We start from the raw sequence: 23791 nt of genomic DNA, 5'->3' as shown, positions 1-23791 counted from the left end.
GCGTTAAGTCTCTACAAAGCAAAAGAATTGTTAAATTTTAAAATTCTTTTCCTCTTTATTGGCCTTCCCTATCCCCCCCTTCCCTTCTGCTCTGTAATTTCCTCCTTCTTTTCTACCCTGCTTCCCAAATTGGGAAGACTGGTAGTGTTGTCAGAACATCCATGTGGAATTGGACCGATCTATTCTGTCAGAATAAACAGCATGGTCCATGATTACCTCGTGGATCATATATCTCATGTGCCTGGTGTTCATTCTTTCCCATACCCTCTCTTGTCTCCCCACCCCGTCCTCAAACCACCCCTTGGGTTGAGTCTTTTGGGTTTGCTGTGCTTTGGGCTAAGTTTTCAACAAGTCTCCTCATGCTGTTTCCCATAGCGAGGTCCTGCTCCAACTTCTCAAGGATGGCTGCTAGAGACTGCTTTTCCTTCTGGTAGAAATAAAATAGAGGGAAGCAGTATCTTATACAGCTGTTAAGCAACTAGCCCAAAGAATCATTATCAAGAGGGTCTCTCTTGATGCAGACCTGAACTGACAGACAGATGAAATACTTCATAAATGAAGAGCTAAGTGGTTTCTATTACAAGTTAGACTCCTAGAGTCTAGATCCATTCTTGCGTCTTTTCCTTTAAATACTATGAGAAAAGTTCAAGAGGGCCAGTCCCCTCCCCCACCCCTTCTCAAAGCTGAGCGTGACCTCTGAATGTGAATATGGACCTTTTGGAGCTGGAGCCGCTTTTAGGAAAAAAAAGGTGCAAGGAAAGGTGTGTTTGCAGAGTAGGTGTGAGTGTGTACGTGTTCGTGCAGCAAGAGGCTTTGTGCACGGGTGTCCGAGTGAATCCCTGCCTCTGTGTGTGTGTGTGTGTGTGTGTGTGTGTGTGTGTGTGTGTGTGTGTGTGTGTGTGCTGCTGTCGGGAGAGACTGCCTCAGCTCAGCCAGTGCTAATACTGAGGAAGGAAGCTGGGAAGAAAGCACCCGACCTATTAACAAAGGCTCAGTTTTGTCCCTGCTGACCAGCCAGCAGAAGGGATGGGAGCTGAAGCTACCCGCCAGGGAGGTCGGGCTCCCTGCAAACAGTTGCAGGCATCCTTGCCACGCCTTCCTTAACACGCCCTTCTCTGGGGGAGTCCAGAAACTTGGCACTGGGGAAGTTAAGTTTTCAGCGCCACAGCGGCATTGGAGGAGACCTGCAAACAGTGTGTTTGGGAACTCCAATTCTCTACCGATTTGTTTGTGTGGGTTAATGGATTTTTAGCACAAACAAAGCCTAAACTCAGCTGACTCGAACGACTGGAATTTCAGCTCTCCTCCTTGGATGGGATGTTTTTGCTTCCTCTTCCTCTGACAACTCTTTAAGGCTGTTACCAGGTTAGCATCCAGCCCTCTACTTCCAAGGGTGGCCAGCCCTTGGCTCGGAAAGAAAACCAGGACCTGTAAGTACCTGCTTCCCGTGATTGTTTGCTCTCAGCTGTGAAGGTTCTGTTAGCAAAGTGTCCCAGAGGTGGGCAGCTGTGAGCGGCAGTGAGAGAAGGCTGCCTGGCAGCTTGCAAAACTTTAAATCTGTTAACTCAGAAGGCGGGTGCTTGCATGTTACCAAACCAAATACCAGGGATGGAATTGGCCTCCGCGTAACTTCTGATTCTACCCGCAGGGGCACTCATCAGGGGAATAACCGCTTTACATTTCTGTGAAAATTTCCCTGAAGTTAGAATATTTATTTTCTCCCAGCTAAAGGAAATGGCAAAAAGAAAAGAGGCAAAATTAACAGGACAGATAATATCCCGAGGGTCTAAAGATCTAGAGCATGGGTGGTCTCTGGGAACCTTTGCGCGGCCTAATTACATTCGGACACGCTGTTTTAAAGTGTGAGCCTTGGTTTGTAGTGAGGAAAGGCATAGAGTCATTGTTGTAAAGTTCGCTTGTTGTTTAGGCTGAGCTGTGGTCCAGAGGCTTCAGTGCTGCAGGAAGTAAATAATTGGGGTGGGGGTGGAGGGCAGTTTCCATTCGGGTCACAGAAATCGCTCTCAAGTCATTTAGCTTTAGTTTCTGGGTTCTGTTTTGTTTTGTTTACTCTAGCATTCAGTGCTGATGACTGATGGACATTACACAGCTTAGAGCATCTCCAGGGCTAGTTAGTGTTTGTGGGTTGGAGGGAAGGTTGCTGGAGAGAGTAACCTTTTCAGGGCTGCTTTGCAGACCCTCGGGGAGACCCAGCTGCTCTTCAAGCTTCTGCTCTGGAAGATCATGACCTCCCTGGATCTTCCAAAGCTTGAGAAGTTTCCTGTTAGCATCTCTGTGTGCCTGTCCACTGGATAAAATGACTTTTTTTTTTTTTTTTTTTTTTAGACAATCTCTTACTCTTCATTCTGGATCCTCAAAACTTAATGAAGATAGAATCTAGGCTAGTTGGGTCATTCGTCTGCAGGAGGATCACAAGTTCAAGGCTAGCTTGAGGAGCATAGATAGCAACACTTTCTTAGGAGGAGACACACACACACACACACACACACACAGAGAGAGAGAGAGAGAGAGAGAGAGAGAGAGAGAGAGAGAGAGAGAGGCTGACTCCTTTGAAACTTGGTGAGAAGGCAGGTTTTTAGCTCCTATCTTTGAAACTTGGTGAGAAGACAGATCTTTAGCTCCTACCATCAAAGGGTTTTAGACTCAATATGGGGCCAGGAATCTTCTCTGGTTCGGTCAATCTGATATAGGTGACACAGTACTTGAGTCAGCATTCTGCATACTGTTCCCGGCAGTTAAGTTCTTGTCACGCACTTGGTTAATATCAGACTTCATGTCCAAGTACTAAGCCTGAGCTTAAGCTGATGCTGAACAGGCCTTGGGTGCAACCTAAACTTGTGTTCTTGCCTGTCAAGTCCGGGCTTTCTAACCAGATTTCTCACCTCCTTTCCCCTTGGTCTACCTCTCTGTTGCCATGAGGGAAGTGATTTGTGTGTAGGTCATGGGATACCACATTGTTAGGTGTTGGGCTGTACAGCCTGCCTGCCGCCTCACAGCTAAACTAGGCTGGTCTTGGAAACTTTCCTTCTGGGGGTGCTATTCACCCCTTGGGGATGCTGTGATACTGTGAGGCTGTGACGCTGGAGCAAGCTGGGCTGAAGGAAGCTGGATTTCTTGGAAGAGTGCTGGAGCCTATTCCTAGAAACTGAGTTTGTCTTAGGCCAACTCTCAGTGACTGAACATGAAGTGGCATGCTGCAGCCTTCATGTGACAACATATGAAAGCCAGCGCAGCCTCCAAACCCATCCCTGCGTTTTATGGCATTTATTAATGTTTACGGTAGAGAGTAAGCAGTGTGTGCTTACCAAGGCCCCTTTCCTGTTCGCTCCTCATGCCAGGCATAGCGCCTGCTCTGAAGCATTCCAAAATGAACAACATAAATGGCATGGCCACTGTCCTTGTCCACACAACGTTTCCAGTCTGAGCCTTAGACTAGCCACCTGAGTGCCCCAAACCTTCCTTCCTCTGTTAATAAAAGGAGGTAGGTCCACTGAGTTTTCTCCTTTCTCTTCCACACTGGGGTCAAAAGCCAACCCTACTTACAAGCTGTACACCCACCGCCAAGTCTGGATATTGTTCTAACATTAATTGGCTCTGACTTCTAGATATAGACATGAAGTATGAAATCTGTTTGTGGGGTAGGCATGAAGATTTATTTCAGCACTTTTCTTTAAAAATCTTAAAGTTTTTATTTAAACTTGCATCTAAATTTTATTTAAATTGTATCTCCTAAATTTTACTCTCACAAAGACCAAGGTCACTTGTGTATTGAGTTAGACAAATGCCACCATATCAGAGCACACATCCACTCCCTTCCAGGGGATCAAGTATCTCCCTAGAAAGGCTGTCTTTCTGAGCCAGGTCATGCAGGAGGGCACTCCCTTATCTTGTCTGAATCTGATGTAGCTCCCTCTTTCGAGAGCTGGGTGGTCTGAACAGGGCTTCTGACTTCCATGGCACACAGTTTGCAACCTGACCCTTCCATTCAAGTGACTCCATGGCTTTTGTGCAACTTGGTGAGAGACTCAAACAGAGGCCTTTGAGGTGCTGGTGTGTGTGTGTGCGTGCGTGCGTGCGTGTGCGTGTGCGTGTGTGTGTGTGCGTGCGTGCGTGCGTGTGCGTGTGCACTGCTTCCTGTCAGAGTGTGTGTGTGTGTGTGTGTAGGGGACTAAAAGCAAACAAAACCCTCAGTCCCAGATGGAATCTCGGTTGTCTATATTTTGTCTGTGATGTGCCTCCTTTTACCTCTGCAACTGCAGCACTATTTCAAAGGGCTTTAAAACCTGGCCATCAAGATAGGAGAGAGCTGGGCACTAGACTACTGACTTCAGGCTGAGGACTGGGATTTTGCAAAGTAAGCACACACTTAACACAGTATTCCTGCCCCTTGTTCGTAAGTTCTCACAGAAGGCAAACATAGTTGGCCATTTCATTTTTTGTTTTTTCCTTTAGGCTTGTCTGTTTGCATAGGGTTGGTGATATTTGGGATTGTGCGTTAAAGGATCCATAGCAACACTTCTTTTGGGCATCATCCTAAGGCTGCTCAGGTTGCATGCTGTCTGCAATCCCAGCTTTATTCTCCTGTCTGGCCCCTAGAGACAGGGAGTAGATAAGCACTCTAGGGCTAACACTGGGCCAGCACCCTGGGGCTCAGCTCTGCTTTCTCTCAAGCACAATTTGCTGCTCAGTGCTTACTGATGCTGTGCTGTCTTCATTTAAAATAAGGAATCACACCTCTCTCTCCTGAGACCCACACCCTGGCATCTCATCCCAGGGTCTGCCTTCCTCTTTAGCACAATTCTTCTGTTTGTTAACAATAGGTCAGTAGCATTGTAAAATGAGGAGACTTCAGAAGTTTTGGCCCAAATGTGGAAAAGCTGTTGAACATGCACTGCTTCCTGTCAGAGCCCAGAAGCGTGGTTTGTCTTTCCTGTGAAAGTAAGGGCCCTACTTCCTGGCGATGTTTTCATTCTGTCTTATGTATCTATGATAACATGGTAGATGTTTCTGCTTCATTCTATAAACCAAAAGATAACGCGGATACAACAGCCATCCCAACCTGTTACAAGTAATTTGCAACCCAGACTACAATGACATTTTAGTCAAGCCAGCCTGGAGAGTAGAATAAACTGAGGGCATTAACTCTTAACTTGCTGGACATTTGTACATGGTACATGGCATGCCTGTTTTCAGTGATGAATTCTTTGAGAGAGGAATCATACAGGTGTGAAGAACGCTGGAAAGAAGCAAAACTGTTGCACATTGCATAACACAGTGGAAAAGAAAAGTGAATACATGATGTCAGTTTCTTCAGATCCCCCGGGAAGGGAAGAGCAGACACTAGCCCACCACTGCTCTGGGTACTGTCTCTGTCTGACAGCCTGGTTCTTTCTTGATTCTTCTCATGGTTTGAGTTGCCCGAAACAGGTCCATGAACAAATAAGACTGAAAGATATTGATATTGAAGATTAAAGGTAGTGGGACCTTCACAATGACATTGTTGTGACTCTTTTGGACCCCAGAATTCGAGAAGCATATTACTAGTTTCTGAAAAATGTATGAGGGGATGAATAATTTTGTTACTTTGCATTTTTCTTTGTTGTAGCAACTGCTTCCATATCAGGGATACGAGATTGATTGAGAATTTGAAACTCTGGGGTTACAGCATCTTAAGTCTGAACACTGAGTAAATGGAAAAACAAAGCCATTGAGCATGGTCTCCCTCCTCCCCTCCCCTCCTGACACTGGTTTTCACAGCTCGGATGCTTCTTTGGGGTCATTTATGCAACTAATACTTGTTGAGTTTCTCTGTACAACACCCAGTGCCAGCCTTGGAAAAACTGAAGTGAGCAGATGAGTCCCGGCTTTTATCTTGAAGATGCTTGCAGGCCAGGGGAGAAGAGGGAAACTTTTAAAAAGGTTTCCATAGTGATGAAAAGCCTGTAGTGGTGCTGCTGAATTCCACATGAGCAGGTAAACCTGCTCCTGAAGAGCGAGACCTGGGAGGAACCAGCAGGGTTAGCCAGTGAGTGGGGCAGTGGGGACTTGGGCAGTTGGAAAGAGGCTTCACAGACTAGAGAGACTCGAGAGCTGATGTGGTGAGTTTAAGGAAGGTCAGAAGTCATGCTTGGTCAGCTGGTTGGTGGCCAAGAGATGGGGGTACAAGAAGAGCCAAGAGAGGAGGGGAGGGAAAGCCAATCTCACACCCCAAAGGGAATCCAGAAAGCACACAATCTCGCTCCATCCCTCTGATTAAGACCTGAGCCCTTCTCATTGCTGGGGTCAGGGTCGGGGGTGGGGGGGTTTGTGTGTGGGGACTGATGGAAGTAGGTGGAGCCTTCCCCTATTTCTCTGTCCCACAGCCATGGTAAGGTTGCCGTCCTCAAATAACTGAAGGCACCCCCCTCCAATTACTACCCAAACGGGCTTGCTTTTCCTCATACACATGCAGTTAATTTGGGAGATATAGAGTTACACATTTTTGCATATTGAAAGCTAATTCACTGGCTCGAATCCATCATTCCAACCTCAGATTATCTAGGCTGTGAATCTAGATTATGTCCTCAGTGACAGCAGTCAGCCCTCAAGGATTTGTGCTGTCTGTGAGTTGGATAAGTTTGCCACCAGAGAAAGTGAACATCAGAGCTATGAGGCACAGGGATGATATCTGTCTCTCTCTGTCTCTCTCTGTCTCCCCCCACCGCCAGCACCGCTGTTTGTGTGTGTGTCCCTCCTCTCTTCTCTTTCTTTAAAGAAAAAACCAGTTACGGTGTCTTTGTAACCTGTAATCATGCCAATATCTAAGCTGTACCAGGTGCTTTCTTGTTCTGACAAAAATGTTAAAGACACAGCAACTGTTGATTTAATTATTCAGTCTATTCATTGAAAGCCTACTATCTGCCACAGACAGCTTAGTCCCCCTGCCTTCAAAACTCATAGACAAATATATAGCACAGGGTGAATGCCTTGTGGTAGGTTTTTAAGTAAATTTATGATCTTCTACAATGGCAGACAGAAAAGTCTTTCCAAGGGGGACAATCAGGTTTTAGAACATCCCAGGGGAGCCATTTAACTGGTGTTAACACATGTGAAGGATTTCAGTGAGAGTAGAAGCAGTAATATCACAGGTGGTATAAAACCGGACCCTTAACGAACTCAGCATCATGTAAGGCTGTGCAGCAGGAGGATCAGTCCCCCAGAAGCTAAAGCCTTAGCTACCCATTGCAGATTGCAGAGACAATAGCCCGTTCCTCTGCTTTCTTTACCTTTGTTCACATTCTTTGAATGTGTTCTCCATCTTATGGAATGGGACAACTGCTCACCACATGTCACAGAGTGTGACTTGGCTCCGCTGTCTGTGGCTTCTGCTGACTTAATGTCTGCATTTGTACAATAGATCTGAATGAAACCACACAGTGTTTATTGAAATGATTTTACTTAAATATGAAAGTGGCTGGGGCTCTAAGCCTTTAGTCTTTGTGGGATGAGAAGAACAACTGTCGTGGGAGGTACTGACTGGAGATTCAAAGCAGACCGGAAGGCTCTGCATCAGTAGAAGGGTGGGAGTTGAGTGGCCCTTTGACAATTTTAGATAGCAAACAAGGAACCTGACATGACGTCACACCTCCTATTCACCCCCTGTTTGTCATGTAGCCAGGCCAGCACCACCACCTTCTGGTGTTAGCTGGTCTTCCAGATTATTGAGACACTATGGAGAAATAACCTAAATGAAGCCCATACCTACTTGGAGCTCCGTTTGGATAATCAGCTCACAGTGTGTTCTGGACTTGGTGTTTGGCTGCAGGCTAGGGTCTCGGGGAAATTTCCTCAAGCAAGACTTCTGACTAGCTTTGTACTTTTTTTTTGTATTATCTTTCAAGAGCTCCAGATGGAACCCATTTCATCTTTCTCATTTGGCCATAAAACCCATGTGGTGCTGATTTGATGGCTCCAGTGAGGAGGAGCGAGGAGGAGGGAGCAGCGTGTGGTGCCACAGTGTGTGGCGCCCTGTGGACCATTGTGTTACAGATGGTCTGTGGCCTCATTCATTGACGGTTGATGAATTGTTTTATTAGGAACTGTGGTCTTCATTTATTCTTCCAACGAAGAGAAATTTCCTGATCTGGGGCTGTGTGAGCTCCTTTGGTGTTAGGTCCAGCAGAGCATGTGGAAACCACAGCCTGTGGGAAATATTGGTAGGAAGAGTCTGGGTCCTAACTCTCCGTCTTCCCTACTCCAAGTATTTGCTGACAGTGAGCGTAGCGAATGACGACAACTGTGTGAGCCCAGGGCATGGAGCTGTGGTCATGCTGTTTTTATTGAAGGTTGGCTCTCACAGGCTGCCCAGTCACCTCGTGCATGGCTGAATTGTGAGCCTGTGGCCTGAGAGATCTGAAATTGGGACTTCAAGACATGAGGCTTTAGGACGGTGTGTGAGTGCAGAGTGCAGGTGCTGGAGTGTGAACAGCTGAGAATTTCTGTTTATTAAAACAGTAAGTACTACCGAGGCTGAGAAAGCTCAGACAACACATTGCAGGTTGAAATTTCTTCTACAGTCAGAAAGTGAGGAGCTTAGGCAATACCTTAGACTTAGCATGGATTCACCCATGAAATGTCTACAGAGAGAGATGAGCTAAAGGGCATTTGTTCATATCACCACTTTATTAAAAATAGGAATTACCAGCACTAGGGAGGCAGAGGCAGGCAGATTTCTGAGTTCGAGGCCAGCCTGGTCTACAAAGTGAGTTCCAGGACAGCCAGGGCTACACAGAGAAACCCTGTCTCGAAAAACAACAACAACAACAACAAAAATAAGAATTAACTCCTTTTTTCTTTCTTCAAAAGATTTACTTTTGCTGTTGTTTTTGAATAGATTAGAACAGGTTAGTTTCCTCAAGCAGAAGCCTAGGGATCACAAGGTGAGGAAGACTGAGGTCCATAAGCAAGTTAAAGCATGTTCTAAGGGAGTGTAGGAAAATTTCAATATCCCACTGAAGAATCTTCAAGAGGTAATTAGGACCTAAGAAACACAGAGGGCAATTACACTTTGTGTGTGGTTTTTAATTCATAGACCCAGAGGTCTTAGGTTCATTTTTTTGTGTTTAGCTGATAACAAAGCAAGTAGATTTTAGTTCCTAGACTTTTAAATAATTATTTTGTAAGAAATAATTATAAGGGCTGTCATTAAACCACATATACCCATTTCCATTTCATCTTGAAATTACAGGTTGAAATTCTTTCCACAGACAAAATGTAAGGAACATGGCTAGTGCCTTGCCCTTAGGACATATTCATACACAGACTCTGTCTACAAAGACAGACAAGCTAAAGAGTATGATATGTTACACATTATCATCATGGTTTAGCATCCCATATACTGTGGGAAAAATAAGCAAGGAAAAGCAGCCTTGTGAGAAATTAAGCTTATTGTTTGTGTGTCTGTCTCTGTGTATGTTTGTATGTGTGTATATCTGTGTGTCTGAGCATGTGGATGTGTGTACACATACAGCCTTTGTCTTTCACATAAAATTCTAGTTAAACTTTAGGGTGATTTCTTTCATTTTTGATTTTTTTCTGTCAAATTGCTAATTCCAGAAGCTCTTAGGTTTTTTTGTGAATATTTTCCACAGGGAATGGCGAGGCAGCATGCTCAGGGAAAGTTAACCCTGGTGATGTCACATCTGAGGCATCCTGCCTTCTCTACCCTTTCTGTCTAAACCTTTCATCTCCCTGTCTCTTCTGCACCGGTCCTGCCCAGTCATCTTGCACTGGGTCTGTTGCTGGTGCTGATGCTGGTGCTGATGCTGGCAGGAGCATCCTGTTGCAGTTCTGCCTGCTTTCTTTACTCTGACCCAGAGACCCCCTAATTCTGAGGTTTTCTCAAACCCAAGAACCTTACTTCAGTCTTTGGATGCTAAAGCTTCTTTTACCTCTTATACTTACAGAAGAGGAAGATGATGTTTTCTGTGATTTGTAGCCATGGCTCTCCAGCCCAGTTTCTTCATTAGAGTCACCTGGAGGTCTTTTAAACGAAGGAGACAGAGCTCTACCCAGAGAAATTAAATCAGAAACTCTGACAAATGATGCTCCAAAGCTAGTCAGGGTTGGGCAATTGCAGTGCTTTTTTATCTTAGTGTGTTCCTGCTGTCGTTTATAATGCAGGCTCACACAGGTCTTCACAGAACTGTCAGGTTCCTTCAGGACTGAGGAGTGAGTGAGATTGAAACTCGTTGCCTCTGGCTCAAGATGGCTCAAAGGTTGTTGTGGCATTGGCTGAGCTGGACAAAGGAAAACCCAGGAAGGGAGCCTCAACTTCACTGGCCAGCTCTTGACAAGACAAGTGTATCAGTGCATTTTTCATGGGAGGGTCTTTCATCCAGTGCTCAGCGATAGCACAGTGTGAATTGAATTTTTTTATATTATACCTAGAGTGAATATGCTTTACTTTCTAGACAAACTGCAAGCAGACCTACATTTATTGGATGATTTATTTTATTTTAAATTATGTATAAGGATATGCATCTGCGTGGAGGTATGTACATATGGGTGCAGTTGTCTATGGAGACCAGAAGAAATCATTGAATCCTCTGGAACTGGAGTTACAGGTGACTGGGAGCATCAGCCCAGTGTTGGTTCTGGGAACTCAACTTGGGTCCTCTGGAAGAGAAGCCAATGCTCTTAACCAGTGACCCAACTCTCCAGCTCCTGGTTTTATTTTATCTTACTGTGGGGTGTGTGTGTGTGTGTGTGTGTGTGTGTGTGTGTGTGTGGTGTGCATACACATGGCAGGCACATATGTGGAGGTCAGAGGTCAACCTTCCGTTAGGTCTTACCTTTCATTGTATTGGAGAGAGTATGACTCAGCCCTGGGTAGCTGGGCATTCTTCTCTCTCTGCCTGGTGTCTCACTATAAGAGTGTTGGGACTACAGACACCACCATGCTAAGCTTTACATGGGTTCTGGGGATCAGAACTCGGGTCCTCATGCTTGCATGTCAGGTGCTCTACTCACTGATCCATCTTTCCAGTTCCAAACCAGCATTTTGAATATAAGCTAGTTATTTGGAGCTTTTGGCTAGTATCCACTTATCAGTGAGTGCATACCATGTGTTTTCTTTTGCCTTTGGGTTATCTCACTCAGGATGATATTTTCTAGATCCATCCATTTGCCTAAGAATTTCATGAATTCTTCGTTTTTAATAGCTGAGTAGTACTCCATTGTGTAAATGTACCACATTTTCTGTATCCATTCCTCTGTTGAAGAACATCTGGGTTCTTTCCAGCTCTAATTCACAGACCACATGAAGCTCAATAAGAAGGAAGACCAAAGTGTGGGTGCTTTGGTCCTTCTTAGAAGGAGAACAAAATACTCACAGGAGCAAATATGGAGATAAAGTGTTGAGCAGAGACTAAAGAAAAGGTCACCCAGAGACTGTCCCACCTGGGGATTCATCCCATATACAGTTACCAAACCCAGAAACTATTGTGGATGCCAAGAAGTGCATGCTGAAAGGAGCCTGATATGTCTGTCTCCTGAGAGGCCCTGCCAGAGCCTTACAAATACAGAGGCAGATGCTCACAGCCAACCATTGGACTGAGCGGCAGGTCCCCAATAAATGAGTTAGAGAAAGGACTGAAGGAGTTGAAGGGGTTTGCAACCCCATAGGAAGAACAATATCCACCAACCAGACCCCCTAGAACTCCCAGGGACTAATCCATCAACAAAGGAGTACACAAAACTCCAGCTGCATATGTAGCAGAGGATGGCCTTGTCATGCATCAATGGGAGGAGAGGTCCTTGGTCCTCTGAAGGCTCGATAGATGCCCTAGTATAGGAGAATCGAGGGTGGGGAGGTGGAAGTGGGTAGGTGGGTGTTGGAACACCTTCATAGAAGCAGGGGGAGGGGAGATGGGATAGGGGGTTTCTGGGAGGAAGGGAAACCAGAAAAAGGGATAATATTTGAAATGTAAATAAAGAAAACATCCAAAAAAAAAAAGAATATAAGCTGTTTGTATCTTGAAGAGTTCCCAAATGTGTTGAGCCAAAAGTGCTGCATATTTCCTCTTAAACTCTTTCTGTCTGGTCCACAGTTATCATAATACACCATCCTCCTCCATGCCTTTATTACATCAGACAACGAATCAGACATTTGGGTTATTTTAGGCTTGTGACATTTGGGAGATTGACATCAGAGATTTTGTTTTTTGATCAAGAAATTGAACCATTTTTAACTAAGCTGCCCAACACACTGTACTCTGTGCTTTCCACAGCCAAACTGTGCAAGGAGGCAGATTAAGTTTCACATTTCCTAATGCCATTAGGCTCGGTGAGCCACCCTGTGCACTGCGGCAGGGCCTGCATTAAGTAACACTGGCACAGCTGTGCATTCCAATGGGGGTCAGCATGGGGGCACATCCTGGGGCCAGTGGGACCTGATGGTGCTTATCAGGCAGATCCTTGGAATGGGGGCAGCTGTAAAACCTGCTAAAGTCATAGCTACCCCCCTCTCCCCAGGAATAAGATGGACCAGCCTGCTCTATCTTGCCTTGTTCTTCTCTGTAGCTGAGGGCCCAGTGTTACTTGGTGACCAGAGGAGAATCCATTCAATCTAACTCATGAGACAGGTTAAAGGAGAACTTAATGGGTAACCGTTGTGGAAATATTGAATCCCAAATCCAGGGTTTCTACCCTCCCTTTAACCATTGAGTTCCTGGATAAAAGACACATGCGAACTTTATATCTACAATGAGCCTTAATCTGCACAAGAGCTGGGCAGATATCTATCCTTTGTGCTATTATGTCTATTTCCCAGCAAATAATCTCATTATATACTTTGTCACATTTCATCTGGGCTGCTCTTACCTCCAATTAGCCCACCCACATGGCTATTATTTTTTGACTCATCCACCCACTTTCTCTACCTTCTTCTCACCTTTGTGGTTCTCTTCCAACCCCAAGCCCAGGAGCCCTAAACTCCACCTATGTTTTTTTCTGCCCAGCTGTTGGCTGTCAGCATCTTTATTCACCAGTCAGAAATGACATAGGGGGCAAGGTCACACAGTTTCACTTGGGTCTATATATAGACTCTCTCGTCTCAGGGGCAACCAGATCTTGGGGGCCTTGCTCTTAACATTACGATACATAGCAACAGATAAGTTTTAACGTCTACTAAACTTTGAATGGCTAGATAGGTAGCTTAGTGGTTAAGAACATTTGTTGCTCTTGCAGTGCACCAGGGTTCAGTTCTCAGCACTACAAGGTAGCTCACAACCATTCCTAACTCCAGTGCCAGGGGATCTGCTGCTCTCCACAGGCAGCAGGCACACACACGGTCTACATACATCCAAGCAAGAAAAATACTCATACACATCAATAAAAATCTCATAAAATAATAATATTTACATATCTATATATAGTTTCCATATTATTAACTTCTTGGGTTAGTGTGAACAGATGTTTCCCACAATGACAGAACCACTATTGTGAGCCCAGGCCCATGGTTTACATTTGGATTCATATTTAATGTACATTCTGTGAATGTTGACCAATGTTCAGGGACATGTGTCCCTCACTGTTGAATCAGAGTCTTATATATCCTAGGCTGGTTTCCTATTCACTATGCTACTGTGAACTTCTGATCCCTTGGATCAACCTCCCAAGTGCTGGAATTACAGGTGTGCTACCACATTGAATGTATGGACTGCTGCGAAGCAAACCCAGGGCTTCCTTCACGTGAAGTGAGCACTGTTCTAACTGAGCCACATTCCTAGCCCTACAGCACTAGTTTTAAAACTAACTTTTAGAAAAGCTTTCTTTAGGGGTTTGGGATAGGGAGGAGAAGAAAGAGAACTAATCTTGATGGACCCTGGATTTATTTTCACACACATATGTATGTGGGTGTGTGCACTTGTGCGCAGGAGACCAAGCAGGCTTTAATTGACATGTATAGCTATTACCACACTTAACTGTTTTATACTCATGGAAGGTATCGACCGTGCCTTAATTTTATGAGAAACAAACTCCAAGGAAGAACAAGGCTTTGATTAAAGAAATGGTGACCTTAACACAGGCTCACAGGCCTTTGGCTGGCTCCGTGTGATCTTTCTCTTTGACTTGTTGCAACAGAGGGGTGTGTGTGTGTGTGTGTGTGTGTGTGTGTGTGTGTAAGTAAATCCTCTCTCATTCCCAGGTTTTAGTAATGTCAAATCAGAAATTTATTTACAGTTTTCTTAACTATTTTCAAACAGCTAGCAGTGCTAGGCGGCGCTCATCCTGCAGACTCAGCTCTCAGGAGCCTATGGCACGGGAATCATCAATTTGAGGCCAGTTTGGGCTACATACTGAGGCTCTCAGGGGGAAAGAAGGAAAATGAATGAATGAATGAATAAATAAACAAATAAATAGAATGATACAGCTGAAGACTTCTTCAAAACCTCTAGCCTCGAGAAGGAAAGAACATCTCATTAGAGTTCTATTGAGTTTGTCAATTTAAGAACTGTGACTCCTTTGTTCTTCCCCACCATGCCACGGAGGGCGCTGGCTTCCCTTCCATACTTTATTGCACTGGTGAGGAACACAGTGGACCTGCTCTTCTTCCTGAGGATGCCAAGTCTCCTCAGGCCCCACTTCCTCATGCAGATCACTGTGAGCTGGAGCACAAAGTCCCGGGGTTTCAGGCTTCTGGGCTGTTGGCCTTTCTGCTGGGATTGGAATCCCAGCTACACCACAAGCCTTTAGCTTGACAAATTGCTTCTCTGTTCCCTTAGCTGCAAAAACGGGATCCGTCATAAACTCTATCTGTATGTTGTCATGAAGATTAAATGTGTTTACACAGTACCAGGTACAAGTAAACAATGATACATACTTATTTATGATGGTGATGATGTGTAAAATTTAGAGGAATTTTTTTCTAGTCCTAGAATTCTGGTATGTTAAAAAATTTAATTTTAGCATATGTTAATTACCACATTAATAGACTTCCTTATGTCATTTTTATATACACACATAGTTATTTCAATCATGTTCATCCCCCCATTACCCTGTCTTGTCCTCCTCCCGGCTTGCTGACCTTCCTCCCCTTTTTAATGAACCGCCTATGTTTTGGTTTGGCTGTTGTTGCCCCAATGAGCTTCATGAGATTTGCTTATAAGAGCATGGAAGAGGGCTTGTTTACAGAAGCAAGGATACCTTACCAATGGCTACACCACTGAAGAAAAGGTCTCTCCATCCCCCATCAATCATTAATACACACAAATCCTCATGGAAGAACGGACCTTATGAATCTCTCCTCCTTTATTGACAGGATGTCGACAAGCCCAATATCCTGGTGAAGATGCTAGGTTGGTAATCACCGCTGCCATGAGCTTAGGCCTGAAAAGACACATCGTGATGTTGTGCTGGGAAGTTAGTGCCCTACGACACTCCATCTTTTCCTCGGCCTCTTACATTCTTTCTACCCTGTTATATTCTAGGAGACTTGGTGGAAGTGATACAAAATGTTCCACTTACATCTGAGCATTCAGCCACCTCTTATTTCATGTACTGTGATCAGTTATGAATTTCTAGATACCTCTGACTGTTACAAGAAGAAACTGTTCTGCCCAAAGCTGATGACAGTAGCACCACCAACAGCCTTTTAGAAGGCAGCTTGAGCCGGGCAGTGGTGGCAAACACCTTTAATCTCAGCACTTGGGAGGCAGAGGCAGGCAGATTTTTGAGGCCAGCCTGGTCTACAGAGTGAATTCTAGGACAGCCAGGGCTATACAGAGAAACCCTGTCTCAACTGCCCCTCCCAGCCTTCTCATGCCCATTAGCAAAACAACTGTGATTTCCCCTGTAGGGCTGATGGCTGTTCTAGCTTTGGGCTATTGATTGGGTTTATAGGGGGATGTGAGTTCCTTGTTGTAGGGCAGACCGCAAATCCAATCAACCTCCGTCATTCTGTCATATGACCACAGATCAAACCACACCACAGTTTCTGCCACCTATGAACAAGTTTCTTAAGTCACCGGAAGCATACCCTTTAGACCAGATCTCTTCGGGAAGGGATTTGCAGTGACATCCGTGAGTCTGAGTGTTATCACTGACGACATGAAAGTAAGATGCTGCAGGTTGCACAGCACGGCTGAGGAAGTGTTGGCTGCATATGTGAGCAAACCTTTTTCCAGTGAAGTAAAAGTTGTCTTAAATGTATTCTGATGTGTTTGGTGGAAACATGGGAGCAGTTTACTCTTACACTAGTACCACAAATGCCATTTTGTTGTGTCAAGTTCTTGATAATAAATCACCTCTCTTAAAGCCTTCGTCTCTCATGAAGCCAGGATAAGTCTTGTTTCTTGTGATTGCCCCACATCTCCGTACCCTTTCACATAAAGATATTTGCTTCAGACATAACTTCTGATGGATTCTTTAACTTTATCTTATTCTTTATTTTCAAGTGGAGCCTTCTGGTGGAGAGAGGATTCCATCTCTACAGTTCTAAGCTCAGTGTTTTCGGGGTGGGGTCCAGGAAGGCTATGATGAAAGGGACACTTCTGGACTAAGCACTTGTGATTTCTGGAAGCTCCTGAGGTGGTGGAGAGAGCATGGGCTCCACGTCAGAAGTCTCAGACCAAGATTGGAGTCAGGTAGCCTTGCAGTGTTGGTGGCTACTTATGTGCTGCAGGACTTCTGATCTTTGATAGGGTAAAGGGACTTCTAAGAGAGAAGATCCTGGTGACAACTCTTTGAAAAGGAAGTGGACTCTCCTAATGCAAGGCAGGAAATGTAAATTAAATAGCAATAAAAAAGGGACGATCCTGCCATCCATGAGAAGAGCTGGGGAGGGTGCCTGCTGGTCCTTGCAGAAAGCATGGGTATAATAGTGTCAATATGTTTACACCTCTTGACCATATAATCCCACCCCTAGAATCCACTAAAAGGAAAACCCCAGGAAAGGGCCTAATTTATAATTAAGGAATTTTTTTTAGCTAATTAATTTTCTATATATCCTGATTGCAGGTCCCCTCTTCTCAAGACCCCCCTCCTCTCATGATTCCCCCTCCCATGGCCCCTCCGACATCACCCTCCCATTCACCTCTAAGAAGGGGTAGGTCCCCCTTGGGTTCCCACCCACCCTGGCACCTCAAAACTGCAGGTCTAGGTACATCCTCTCTCATTGAGGCCAGACAAGACACTCCAGTTAGAGGAACAGGATCCACAGGTAGGTAACAGAGTCAGGGTATGCCCTGTTCAAGTTGTTGGGTGACCTGTATGAAGACCAAGCTGCACATCTGCTACATATGTGCAGGGGTGCCTAGGTCTAGCCCGTGTTAGTCTTTTGTTGGTAGTTCAGTCTCTGGAATCCCCCAAGGACACAAGTAAGTTGACCATGTTGGTCTTCTTGTAAAGTTCCTATCCCTTCTGGATTCCTCAACCCTTCCCCCAATTCTTCTCCAAGACTTCCTGAGCTCAGTCTAATGTTTGACTGTGGGTCTTTGCATCTGTTTTGGTCAGCTTATGGATAGAGCCTCTCAGCCTACAGTTATGCTAGACTTCTGTCTGCAAGCATGACAGAGTATCATTAATAGTGTCCGGGACTGGTTCTTCCCCATGGGATTGGTCTCAAGTTGGGTCAGTCATTGGTTGGCCATTCCCTCAGTTGCTGCTCCATCTTTGTTCCTGTACTTCTTGTAGCCAAAACAAATTTTGGGTCAAAGGTTTTGTGGGTGGTTGACATCTTTAACCCTCCACTGGGAATCCTGCTTGGCTATAGGAGGTGGCCACTTCAGAGTCTATATCCTCCACTGCTAGGAGTCTCAGCTGTAGGGTCACCCTCATAGACTCCCTGGGGCCTTCTCCATCCCAGGTCTCTGGCAAGTTCTAGAGATGCACCCCATTCCCCATTTAATTCACTTTCCAGTCTCTCTCTCTCACCAGCTCCCTCTATACCTTATCTTCTTCCCTAAACCCCTTCCCATTCCCTCTCCCTCTCCCACTCGGTTCCCTCCCTCCATTTATTTCCAATAACATTTTAAATTCCCATTTGATGAATCCAAATAACTTCTTTGGGTCTGTGGATTGTAGCATTATAGATAATATACACTTTTTAGTGAGTACATATCACGCATGTTCTTTTGGGTCTGGGTTACCTCACTCAGGATAATATTTCCAGTTCCATCCATTTGCCTGCAAATTTCATGATGTCTTTGTTTTTAATCACTGAGTAGTAAGTATTCCATTATGTAAATGAACCACATTTTCTTTATCCATTCTTCATTTGAGGACGTCTGGGTTGTTTCCAGTTTATGGCTATCACAAATAAAGCTGCTATGGACATAGTAGAGCAAGTATCCTTGTGGTATGGTAGAGCATCTTTTGGGTATGTGCCTAGGAGTAGCATAGCTGGGTTTTGAGATAGAATTATTTCCAATTTTCTGAGAAACTGCCAAATTAATTTCCACAGTGGTTGTGCAAGTTTGCACTCCCACCAATTTAAGGGATTTTTTTATTACCCATTTTTAGAGCAACTAACAATACAGCCATAGTTTTAGGCAGAAGCCTGGCTCAGGGGGCCCTGATAAGCCAGATGTGGTCACCCATCCTATTACACCAACTGAAGGGATGGGGAACAGTAGAGAGCAGGGAAAGGAGATTTAATCAATACACTGGAAAGTGGATTGGATAAAAGAGTCCAGGAACACTGAGTTTGTGTATGGGGGTGGAGGTGGGGCTAACCTGAGCTTTAGACTTAAACAGAGGAACAGCTGGGGAAAATGTCAAGAGGTTATGAGTAATCAGGCAGTCCTGGTCAAGATGTGGTCATCTTGATTATTGTCTCACATCTGGTTCTGCAGCATGGTATTGGTGCAATTACTCTTATGAATGGCTGCTTCTACTTCAGGTTGAAGCTTAGCTGTCTCAGATAATCACCCTGAAGGGGTGGCTAGCCTGGGCTTCCAGGTCTTGTTCTGATTGCAGTGCTAAGAGAATGACACCTCTGTGCCTTCAGCCTTGAAGGGATTGATTGGGTATCACCAGGTTCTAGATAGAGACTCCTAGAGTGAGTACATACTTAATGTCAAGTCAAAGTGAAGGCAGAGATGGCATGTTTTTATTCTAGTTATGTGGGCCCAAGCCAGAAGCCAGTGCTTTGTAACTGACTCAGTTTTTAAGCATTTGTATGGATAGTGTGGCTAGTCTGTGAGTGCTGCAGGGAGCTGAATAGAGAAACTCCGGGTCTCCTTGTAGGGCACACAGGGCACAGGTTAAGACAGTAAGGGATGCTTAATATTAAAGAAAATGCTCTTGATAGAATGCCATGCTGATGAAAGACAGGGAGAGCATCTCTTCAGAGTGTGGGTCCAGTTAAGAATAAAAAAGTGTGTGCACATACGCACATATTCTCCCTCACATGCATCCGCTCATGCGCCCCCCACCCACACACACACACTACCAGCATCACCACCAAAGAAACTTGAGTATTTTCCACAGGCAGCAGGAAGCGTATTTTTACCTTTTCTGCAGGTTCCTTATGTCCTTACTAAATGAGAATATACTCATTTTATATTAAAAAAAACCCCTATTTTCAGAGAAAGCAAATAAGTGGATACATAAAGTAAACTGTCTGGGCTAGTTGATTTCTAACATCCTCAAATTATATATTCTGTGTTTGCCATTAATTTAGTTAAAGAATTTCACAGAAGAAGCAATGCTACAGGATGAACCAACCTGTATTTTATTCATGTAAGGGGCTGCAGTTATGAAGGGGTTTACTGGCTTTGAGGTCTTTAAACTTTGCTCACAGTGTAAGGGGTCAGACACTAAGACGAGGTGGGCAGGCACTCTGTTAATTAAGTACTCTTAAATAACAGCTAGTTCCTTCCTCCATCACTGCCTCTGGTGAAACTGGCTGAGCCCAGTCATCCATTGCTGTTTGGAACCATAAAGGAGATCATTAAAGGTTTAAATATTGGAGATAAAAGACCCCTAGGGCTTGTGAAGCAAACTGGGGAGAGTAAAAAGATTTGTTTCAATGTGAATCAGTGGAACACAACAGCTAAGTGCCTGAGTCCTGTCGTGGGCAAATGGGCTTCACTAGCAAGCACAAGGTCAGGCTGAAGACCTTGGGTCCTTACCTACTCTTGAATTTTCCCCATACACAAAAATCACCATCTACTTCCTGAAAGAGCTGTAAAGAGAAAGCAAGGCAGTGGAGAGTTGTCTGCACAATTCTTGCTTAGTAAGTGGGTTTTTTTTTTTCTTTTTTTTTTTTTTTACTGGTAAATAAGTGCTCATTTTATTATGATTATTAGGTCACTTTTTGAAGTCATAGTTTATAAAATCAGGATAATAATAGGGGCTGTTTTATAGGTGTGTTAGGGGGAACAAATGAATAGATGCATATAAGCAATACAGCTCAGCAAGTTTAAAGGCCTCGAAGCCAGTGAGCCCCTTCATAATTGCAGCCTCTTAAATGAATAAAATACGGTTTGGTTCAACCTATAACACTGCTTCTTCTATGAAAAAATTTTAAGTAAATTAATTAAAAATGCAGAGTATATAATTTAAGGATCTTAGCAATCAACATAGTAAACACTTTTATTAGCAAAAAAAAAAACAAACAAACAAAAAAAAACCACCCAAATATGTACATTGGCATTCTAAAAACATCTTTAAAGAAAAACTTTAGAAATTTCAGGATATTTCTTTCCCCATTATTGTAGTCTCTCTAAAAAATAAAAATCACTCTGTGAATCCTGCATTTGGTGACATGTTCAGTCTTGCCACCTCTGGGGTCGTTGGAGCAGTGGGGGCTGCGCAGGAGCTTGAAGACCCTGTTTCCAGTTGTCTTTTTCCAATATGGCTCAAGGCTGGGTGGACAGGAGAGGACTGAGGTCCTCAGGATGAAAGAAGAAAGAACCCTGAGTTGGATGCTTCTCTCGCGGCTCTGCTGTGACCTTTAGACCTGTGGAGATTTAGACTGCTCATTCCTGGAAGCTTGTAACAAGGGGGCAATTAGCCTTCCCTACCTCAGGGAAAGGGGCGAGTGGATCCAAAGTGCTTGGCAAAGGTCTACTAACCTTTCATTTCCTCTGCTGCCATCAGATGACCAGATGGCCAGCTCTTCCCAGGACTCTTCCCGATTTACATTTCAATGCCCCGGGTGGCCAATTCATACCACATGTGATTTGAATTTAATTCAGTTGTCCCGTGGGACAATTATATTCAGCCCTAGGTTTACACAACTTTAAGTTTTTATCTATATAAATTGTTTTTGAAAAATATTTACATGAAAAAATTCTGCTCATTTACAAAACACACCATAAAAATCCCAAGGCAGCTTTGAAGTTCTCTCTAATTGGAACTTGCAAGGTTTTAATGTGGAAAAGAGTAGAAAGTTTGTGTTGACTTCCTTCCCCGTTCTTACCAAGGATTTAAGACTCTCTGGATGTTTGGGTGGGTGGGATGGGCTGATCGTGAGCTGGCTATTTATTTCTACACAAAATTCCATTTTTAAATTGGTTTATTTTCTTCTTTAGTGGCTCTTAGCACATGTCATAACTTAGCTGTAAGTCAGAGCCAGGCATGGTGGCTCATGGTGGTGTGTGGTGGCCTATTGTGGTACATGGTGGCCTATGGTGGCACATAGTGGTGTATGGTTTTACATGGTGGCCCATGGTGGCACACAGTGGTCTATGGTGTTACCTGGTATTCCACGGTGGCACATGGTCCTAATCTCAGTAATTGGGAAGCTGAGGCAGAGGCTCACTGTGTGTTTGAAGATAGGCTATGTAGCATCACAAGACTCTAAATCAAAGTAAGCAAGTAAACAGATAAGAGACATAGGTAGATGAGAGATATGGATAGATGATAGGTTCACGATCGGTCAAGTTGTAAGCCAGGCAGACTCACCCATATGGAGATAAAAAAGAACTACTTATCATCTTCAATCAAGAGGTAAGAACTATGTGGCTTGCTGCTGAGAAAAATAGTAGACTAAATACAAATTCTGCAGATATAAACCAAATTAACAAGGCCATGTATGGTTTGCTGTCTGTGCTGGGGCCAGGCAGAGGAGGGCCGTTGGTTGCCGTGCTTTGTGTAACTACCACTGTGAAATCTGGAGAGGAGTTACAGTGCTTGCTGTTGTGATCAGGGAGCATCGTTGGTATTGGCCACTGGGAATTTCCATCTCAATAAGAAGCTGCAGGACTCGGGGATCCATTGCTGTTCTTCATGTGCCAAAGTGATTGCAGAAGAGTTTACACCAACACGGAGAATACAGGCTCTTGGGGCTTAGCCACACACAATTAGGAAAGAACTCCAAGTGCATAGGTCTTCCCTATCAATGAAATGATCCTAAATTACTTTCTTCTGTTCGGGACGGCTTCCAAGAAAGAAAGTTTAGATAAAGAAACCCTTGTGGATTTTTATGAGAAAGAGCCCAACACAGGATGATTTTACACTTTCAGAACATTTTCACACATTGGAATCAGCTTGTATAGGAATATTTAGAATATGTGATTTTCACATGAAGGACAAGCGGTGGTGGAAATGGTCAGGGAAACAGAACTGGCTTGCAGGAGAGACAGGAGGAGTTTGAAATACTGTGTAACAGCTGAACCTTGAAAACAAGCTGACAGGATTTGCTTCTATTGCAAAAACAGAGTTAAGACTGATGTGGCTTAGAGCCATGTTCTAAGCTCCCATGAGGAATCTAGCCCAGTGCTTTTTCTGCTTCAACCTTTAAGGGACCCCAGTAACACTCTGATCCATGGGTACCCATAATAGTGACCTAAGGGAGCCATTGGCAGGTGGATTCTGAGGAGCTGACTTGGTCCTATGTTGAGAGCAAGAAAACTAAATTCTCAAGAGGTGTTAGGCTTGCCCTCAGAGTGTTGATGAGTACTGCTGGCTGCCATCAGATGCCATCAGATGCCGCACTGCAGCAGAGACAAGACAATCACTGTCCTCTTGTCTGGGGAGATGAAAGACTTCATCACTCAGGAGATCTCACTCTTTGAGAGTCTTTATTATTTTCTATATTTCTTTTTTGTCCTGTTTCTGTCTTTTCCCTCCTCTGCTTTGCCATGTCTTGAAGTGGAAGAAAACCCAAACCAAACAGAGAATGTTTTCCATACAGAAGCTAATTAAAATATAAGTAAAACACGAAAACATCCATTTGCTTCAATAGCTCCTGACTCTGCAGCCAGCTCACAGGCTCTGTTGATGGAGGGATGCACATTCTTCATTGTTGAATTTGTAAAGTGTTACTTTTAGGCTCTTTTTATACAATCTTTCAATTACACAGCCCCTGGTTGATTCAGTTTCTTATTCTGCATTCTACTTTAAGACTGTAAGGGAAAACCAGAAATGTACCCCGACATTTATTGAACTTACTCTTTCACTTGGCTTTCCAGAGAAAGATTAACTTTCTCATCCTGCTCATACATATGGTATTGAAGTGTTCATTACAGTTTTTATTTTTGTCAACTTCATACAAGATGGGATCATCTGGGAAGATGATACCTTAATTAAGGAAAGTGCCACCATCAGACTGGCAAGGCTGTGGGACATTTTCTTGATAATGATTGATGTGAAAGAGCCCAGCTCACTGTGGGTGGGTCCACCCATGGGCAGGCAGTCCTGCCTCCAAATTATTGCCCTAACCTCCATTCACGATGGATGTAAACTGTAATTGAAATAAACCTTTTCCTTCCCAAGTTGCTTTTGGTCATGCCATGGTACTTATCACAGGAGTAGAAAGCAAACTAGGATAATTGATATCATATTC

General features: G+C 44.2%; 1 protein-coding gene across 2 annotated transcripts in view; it reads left to right on the top strand.

The window, feature by feature from the left end:
- Window positions 1–1053: 1053 nt before the first annotated feature.
- Window positions 1054–23791, top strand: part of Frem1 (FRAS1 related extracellular matrix 1) — a 150134-nt gene continuing 127396 nt past the window's right edge. For both annotated transcript variants that reach the window (XM_021160224.2, XM_029476581.1), the window contains exon 1: window positions 1054–1430. The gene's annotated coding sequence lies outside the window, so the exon portion shown is untranslated. The remainder of the gene's footprint in view (window positions 1431–23791) is intronic.

The sequence above is a fragment of the Mus caroli genome, chromosome 4, assembly GCF_900094665.2.
Source record: "Mus caroli chromosome 4, CAROLI_EIJ_v1.1, whole genome shotgun sequence".
Lineage (NCBI taxonomy): Eukaryota > Metazoa > Chordata > Mammalia > Rodentia > Muridae > Mus > Mus caroli.
This window is presented reverse-complemented; position numbering and strand designations above follow the sequence as displayed.